The sequence below is a fragment of the Lipotes vexillifer genome, unplaced genomic scaffold (genome assembly GCF_000442215.2).
Source record: "Lipotes vexillifer unplaced genomic scaffold, Lipotes_vexillifer_v1.1 scaffold251, whole genome shotgun sequence".
Taxonomy (NCBI): domain Eukaryota; kingdom Metazoa; phylum Chordata; class Mammalia; order Artiodactyla; family Lipotidae; genus Lipotes; species Lipotes vexillifer.
This window is the reverse complement of record NW_006770868.1, coordinates 837,093-844,187: the sequence shown is the minus strand read 5'-3', so window position 1 is coordinate 844,187 and position 7,095 is coordinate 837,093. Positions and strand designations below refer to the sequence as shown.

Below are 7,095 nucleotides of genomic sequence, written 5' to 3'. Positions count from 1 at the left end.
GCTCCCACCTTCCTGCGAGTCCAAGGCCCAAGCGCGCCCATCCTCTTTCCTCTGGGCCTCCAGCCCCTCCTCCTCCGCCCTGACTCAGCCTGCCCCTCCCACGCAGGCCCCCTCTCTGCCCCCAGACCACACCCAGGGTGGCCCTGGCTGTCCAGGCCGCCGTGAGCACTCACCCCCAGAAACCCGGACCTTTCGGCCCTTCAGCTCCCCCTTGGCTCCAATGCTACCTTCGCAGGAAGGCCTATCTGACCACACCCAATTCCCCTCGCCCTGGCAGCTCTTCCCATAGTACTTATCACCTTCCAACGTACTACTGAACTTTCCTATTTATTAGATGTATTGTTTATCTCACTGCAGCCAGAACCTCAGCGCCACGGGGGCAGGAATTTCTGTCTGTTTTATTCACGGCTGCATTCCCGCACCTGGAAGAGTGCCGAGCACCTAGAAGGCGCTGGGTGGGTAATTCGAACAAACGAATGAACGAGCAAAAGGCACCCCCGATGCCCTCAGAGCACGCGCTCCCCCTCTGAGGCTTGAGGATCGCTGTTTCACCCCTCCTCTCCTTTCCTTCTGCAGGTCTCATCGAACCTCTGTAGCTCTAAGTAAACACAGCAGCCCTGATCAAGACAAATTAGCATCCGCAAGACCTGCTTCCTGTTTCGTGGAGCCAGCCTCACCGAGCACAAAATTTTATTAGTCAATGGAAGCCAACACGCCCAGCCAATTGCCAGAGAAGCGCGGCTGCCTGTCACGACTCCAGTTTCGCCTGGTCAGGAGGAAACCCCATCTGGCTTCTTTCTCCCCTGTCTTAGATATAATTTAAAGTGAGTCGCAGAGAGTACAAAAGCCAAAATCCAACAGGATGAAAATCACTGTCCCGTAATCTGTTTTACGAGATGAAAGCTCGGAGACTTTACTAGCCTCCTCCAGGATGGGAAGGCGGTAACCTGGACAGGTGCGCCCCGGCCCCCCACTCTTCTCTCTGCAAAGCTCATTACTGTTCCCCAGGATGAAATCGAGATCAGGTTTCTGCATCTGCAAGGAATTTCTCCTAAAGGAACTGCCCATGTTTTCTCCATATGTCTGAACATCTGTTTGAAAGAATCAGGAGTATTGTCTTTGGAGGTGTGTGCTGTGGTTAAACAATCTCAGATTTTGACTACTTTTTAACGAAAAGGATGGCTTTCCAATCCTTCTGTCAGTTGAAAATACGTCCCAGAGAGTGGTAAGAATAACGTTTATTGAAAGCCCCGGCACAAAGATGGATGAGGAAAATAATGAAGTGTCCTCTACCGGGAATTTCTATGCAGGATTATGGTTAAAGGGTCTGGAAGCAGCCAGGGAAAGGATTAAATGACAGTGGCATTATACAGGCAACTCTCAGCTGGGGTATTATGAGATCCCATGAGCTGAAGAGCTATAGAAACGCTTAAAGCCCAACCTTGCAAAGCTGCCTTTGAATGGCAGTTTTGTCCACCAAAGGACCACTGTTTCCTGTCCTGAAACAGAACGAGGAAATGATGGCAGGGTTCCACCAAAAGGCACGTGGCTCTTTCAAGGTGAATCAAGTGGTTCCCTTTCTCTGATCCCTACAGGTCAAAGTCACGTCAAAGAACTAAGATTCCCAGGCTCCTAAGAAAAAACCATAAACTTGCTCTAGTTCCACGGGATTTAGAGCTTTATAGGAGAAATGTCCAGGGTCTGGCTGCGAACCGAGCTCCTTCCCTAACTGGACAATTCTTAGAAATCGTATAAACATAGCCTCTCTCCTACCTCCCTTTCTACTGATAACCCTTAACGTAGCACAGTCCTTATTAACCCCCAGAGGCTATGAACTTGAGGATATTTGTCTTGAGCTAAATCTAACTCAAACTTTGATTTAGTAGCCAAAATATAAAAATCAGAAATTTCACATAAAAATTCAGATTCCTAGCTCCCCTTAATAAAAACTGTGAAACCTGGCAACTCTGGTTCCCACATGGCATAACCAAGGGGCGCTGAGTACCAGCTGCCTCCTTCAGAGAAGGTACATACTGTGCTGTGCCCTACTCCCCACCACTCCCTATTGCTCCCTGCTTGGCCAAGGCAGTCATTTCCTTCCGTCGTCTGGCTCCCACGAGCGCTCAGTTTGTAATCTTGTTTCTGCAATCACTTCTTTGGTTCTCTCCTTAGTCCACTGCTTCTAGAGAGATGCAGCTTGTTCTTGAGGGTATGGGAAATAAATCCTTACAAGTGGATAGGCACTAAGCCCTGTAGTGATGGCCTGAGCATTAGAAAGTCTAGGACTCTGCTTCTGAGCTCGACTCATATACCCAACTGCCTACTTGCCGTCATTGCTTGGCTGCCCCACAAGCCCTTCCTAATTCCCTCACCCCAAACTGAACTCGTAATCTTCCCCTAGGAAAACGACTGCCTTCCCAGGTCTTCCCACGTGGCATATGACAGCACCCTCTACCCAGGCGCTCCTTCACACCCCCACACCTAAGCCAGCACCAAGTCCCGAAGCTCACACCTTGGAATCCATCCCCTCCTCTCCCAATGCCACCTTCCAGTCCTCACCGCCTTGACCTTCCAGCCGGCACTGCCACAGCCTAACAAATTCCCCTCCCTGCTTCCTCCCGTAGAGAAGCCCACTCCTTAGAGGGAAGCCCAAGTGGTGCCCAAAATATTAAATCGGAATCGTCTTCCTCCTCTGCTCAAAACTCAGCACTCCCTTCCCCTTGCCCTGAAATAAAACCCAAGCTCCTCATCTTGGCTTATGAGTCCTGCCAACCATCACCCTCCAAGCTAAACTCAAGTGACACTGGCCCTCCTTCAGCTCCACAGACACACCAAGTTCTTCCCTGCCTCAGGACCTCCGTGTGTGCCGTGCCTTGCGCATGGAACACTCTCCCACCACCACCAAAAGAGACAGAGACAGACAGAGGAAGGGCAACATTCCTCTCTTTGCTGGCTCAATCATCTGCTCCAGGCCCCAGTTGGTAAGTCACCTCCTCAGAGGGATCCTCCCTCTAAAGCAGGTCAACCAAGTAGTACTTTCCTGACATGGTTTGTTTTGTCAAAGCCCTTACCACCACCTCCCGCCCCAAGTTGTGAATCCAACAGATGAACTCCTAATCAGCTGTCATGTTCTACCTTGGAGTCCAGGTGTCATCCCAGATGGCCCTCGTCTGGCCTCCCTGACACGCCCACATCTCAGCAACGGTCACACCAACCATCCTGGTCTACTTGGCATATCCGGTGCCCCTTGAACTACATCAGGGCAGGGACTGTGTCCATCTCACCCATCATCACACTACTGGCGCTTAGCACAGTGCCTGGCACACAGCAAGCCCTTGACAAAATGTTCACCGAATGAATGAGTCATGAGATCTGAAAAGCATTTAAGGTTTGGAACAAACTTTCTTCCAAGATCAAGTGACATTCAAGAGAGAGGAAAGCAAAAAGAAAGAAAAACAGCTGAACACGGCATATGCTTAAGATATGAAATTTTACATGTAAAGAAAGAGAATGAAATGGTCATGTACTCATTTTATTTTCATATAAAGAGGAGCATAAGACCACTAGGCATGCAAAAAAAAAAAAAGTGAAGTTTTATAGTGTGGCAAATAAAAAAGAGAAAGGTGAGGACCAATCATCGAGAGGGGGAAAAGTGAGCCATGGTACAGTACAGAAATAGAAACAGATGGAGAGATAAGGAGAGAGACAGAGATCAAGAAAGAAACCAGCAGAAGCATCTAGGCAAGGTACAAAACAGGGCTTCGCTGCTCTTCTGGGAATGAAAGGGCAACCCTCCGGATTTCGAAAGGGGTTTTCGCACCTACTTAAAGGTTAAGGGCCCTTGTCTTCTTAAAGTCCCCTCTTCTCTTCATTTTTCAAAGAAGTTTTAAAAAAACTGACTTCCTATGTTAAAAATCAGGGGTTAGCACATCTCGTTTTGAAGAGAACCCAATCTATTCAAATGATTTTTTTTTTAAGACTTCACTTTGTGTCTTTTGAGGATATGGCTACAGATTTTTAAGTCATACGTTGAGTTTTCAAAGTTACGAACAAGAAGAGGGGCGGATCCGGGGGAGCTGTTGGAAGAAGGGGCGTGAACATCAAGCACAGTGTAGCGGGCATCCTCGGAAATGCACGTCCAGCCCATTCCCTTCTCTGGAACTTTCCATGGCCCCAGCCCCTGATGAATGGGTGAGCAGAGCCTTGCACTGCACATGGTCTGACCTCTCTGGCCAAGCTAACTGGACCAGAGAGTGGCACCCTTCCCCTCCCCACCCAGGGCCAATCAGAATCTCCCTGAGGGTCAGGACTTGGGCTCCAACGAGCTGGTGAGGGGCTAGAACAGGGACAGCACAGAAAATCGATAGGCAGGAGGGCCTGGTGGGCATTTCTCCACCAGGACTTCCCTGCTTGGTGAGAATGAGGCGGCAGGGAAAGCTGGTCTGCAGAGTGATGTGAAAGACGAGGAAAGCTGTATAACAGGCAAAGCCAGACACCTGAATCCAAATCCTGAGTCCACAATTCAAGAGCTATGATCTTGAACAAGTTCCTTGACATCTCCTTGACCTATAACTGTAACTGCTTCTTAGGGCTTTTTTGAGGATTAAATAAGTTAACACAGACGGCACTTGGAATAGGGTCTGACGTGCGGTAAATGCTCACTAAGTGTTAACTATTATTAGCATCATCTTGCTGAACTGTAAGTTCATGACGGTGAGGGTTTCTGGCTGGTTCGTTCATACCACATCCCAGAATCTAGAACCATGCCTGGTACATAGCAGTGCTCAACAAACGTTTGCTGAATAATCAGAGAACAAAGATACCACATAGCCCTGAAAGGATAGACACCATGGACAGAGCCTCCTAAAGCTTCTCCTTGTTTATTTCCTGCTTTTCCCATCTCAGGGTAAAAGCCAAACTCTCCCCCATGGCTACTCGGGCCCTGCCCGCTCAGGCCCCCTCCTCTCTCCCTCTGGCCCTTCAAAGTCTGGCTTCCTCAAGGTCCGCTGACACAGTTTGCTTCCTTCCGCCTCTAAGCATTTGCACATACTGTTCCCTCTACGCATCATCCTCCGCCCGAGTCTCTTCTTCAAGGAAATCTTACCAGGGAAATCCTCCCCCCTCTACACTGGCTCCTCCATTTTACACGCCTAGAGCCTCACGCGCGTTTCCTTCCTGCCACTTGCCGCAATTTATAATTTTATCAGTTGCGTGATTATTTAGTCAATAACTTTACACCCCGAGATCATGAGCTCCTAGAGAAGCTAAGCACTGCTTCTCTTTCAGTCTTCACTGTATCTCAGCATCAAGCACAGTGTATGGCAAAAGGTAGGTGGTCAACAAATGCTTGCAGAACGAATCCACTTGTTGAATGGACTGACTGAGCAAGGAAATAAACCCTGGACTCATGACCATGAGTCCAAGTTCTTCTTGAGCTGAATCTCCTGACCTGATGATATGTTACCCCAGTAGCCTCCCCATATAATCCCCTTTTTCCAATCTGCTTTGAATGAGTTTATCTCTCTGTTACAACCAAAGGCTTTGACTCCAGCACACACTAACACCACCTCCAGGCCAAGGGGTTCCCATCCTAGAGCAGATAAGCCTTGATCGATAATGATATGAAGACTTTCTTTTCCAAAAATCAGTGTTCAAGCATGAGTAAATAGTACCAGACCAGCCCTACCACCATAAACAACTATCAAATAGGACAAAAGTTGATAAGTCAATTGCTTTCAGGCACTAGACAGCAGGCAGCATAAGACTGTAGCCCATGAGAGAAAGGAAACATAGGAGGTGAGCCCACGTTCACTGCAGCTCTCTGCCTGGGGACAGTTTCCCTCCCACATGCAGGGAGCGGCGTTCAAGCAGAACACAGTGGGCCTGCTCAGTTGGGGAGACAGAGTTCAGAGTCCCAGGCTGGAGAAGCAGCTAGGATCTGTGGGTAAAGCATCGGAGAGGAGGAAGGTGCTAGGGGAGCTCCCCAAGTCCTTGGCCAAGGGCTGGGCTGTGTAAGCACAGGGAAAGAATGTGCAGAGTTTATCAGAGAGAGGCAGCTATGGGGTAAAAAGGGAAACAGAGAGACTAGAGGTTGAGCAGGCCTGGAGTATTGGAATTCCAGCCCACCAGAGAGGAGTGACCTCCCCACGAAGCATCCAAAAAGACTAGGCCTTAAGAGTAAGGTCAGGCCTTAGAGTAAGGGCTACTTTAGACCTGCCCTAACATGGTCTAAAACCTAGCCTCAACTATATCCACAAAAGAAGGAATTTGATGGCTAACCCCATAAACCTGAAGGGCATGGGGAACACCTCGGGCTTTCCACAGGTCTACCTTAACAAAGGGTAAAATCAAGCCTATAAAAGGTCAATGTGATCAGCCAGTAACTGAACTACCTTTAGAGGAAGATAACAAAATCAAGAGTCTCTACAATGTCCAGTACACATCATCATCACAATGTCAGTATACAGTCAACAATTACTAGACATGCAAAGAAATAGTAAAATGTGACTTGCGGTAAATGAAAAGAAGCAACAAATGGAAACAAAATCCCCAAAAGGCTGTGATGTTAGATTTAGAAAAAGCAACTGCCAGGATTTATAAGTTCCTAATATTATCATTAAAGTCCTTAACCAGGTATATACACTCAAAGCTACCTGTGAAGATTTTAGGGTTTTTAGGGTTAGGGGGTTGTATGTTTGTTTTTTGTCTGAATTGTACTTGTGTCATGTAGTTTCAGGGGATGCTCAAGAATCTGCATTTTTTACAACTACTCTAAAGGGTTTTGATGCACCATCAGATTCTTATCATAGAATACTTTTACTTTAAGGCAAATTTAAAAGAGTTAAATTAATTTAAATGTATTAAAGGGCTGGTTAATTGAGTTGGTTGGTGGGCACCAGTCAGCAGTTCCTGGGTAACTAGACTATACAATCAAGAATATTTCAGGGCTTCCCTGGTGGCGCAGTGGTTGAGAGTCCGCCTGCCGATGCAGGGGACGCGGGTTCGTGCCCCGGTCCGGGAGGATCACACATGCCGCGGAGCGGCTGGGCCCGTGAGCCATGGCCGCTGAGCCTGCGCGTCCGGAGCCTGTGCTCC

The 7,095-nt window shown here is 48.2% G+C and overlaps 1 protein-coding gene across 5 annotated transcripts in view; it reads right to left on the bottom strand.

Moving 5' to 3' along the window:
* The window catches only part of NFATC2 (nuclear factor of activated T cells 2), a 158,776-nt gene that overhangs the window by 112,364 nt on the left and 39,317 nt on the right, over positions 1-7,095 (bottom strand). The window lies entirely within an intron of this gene.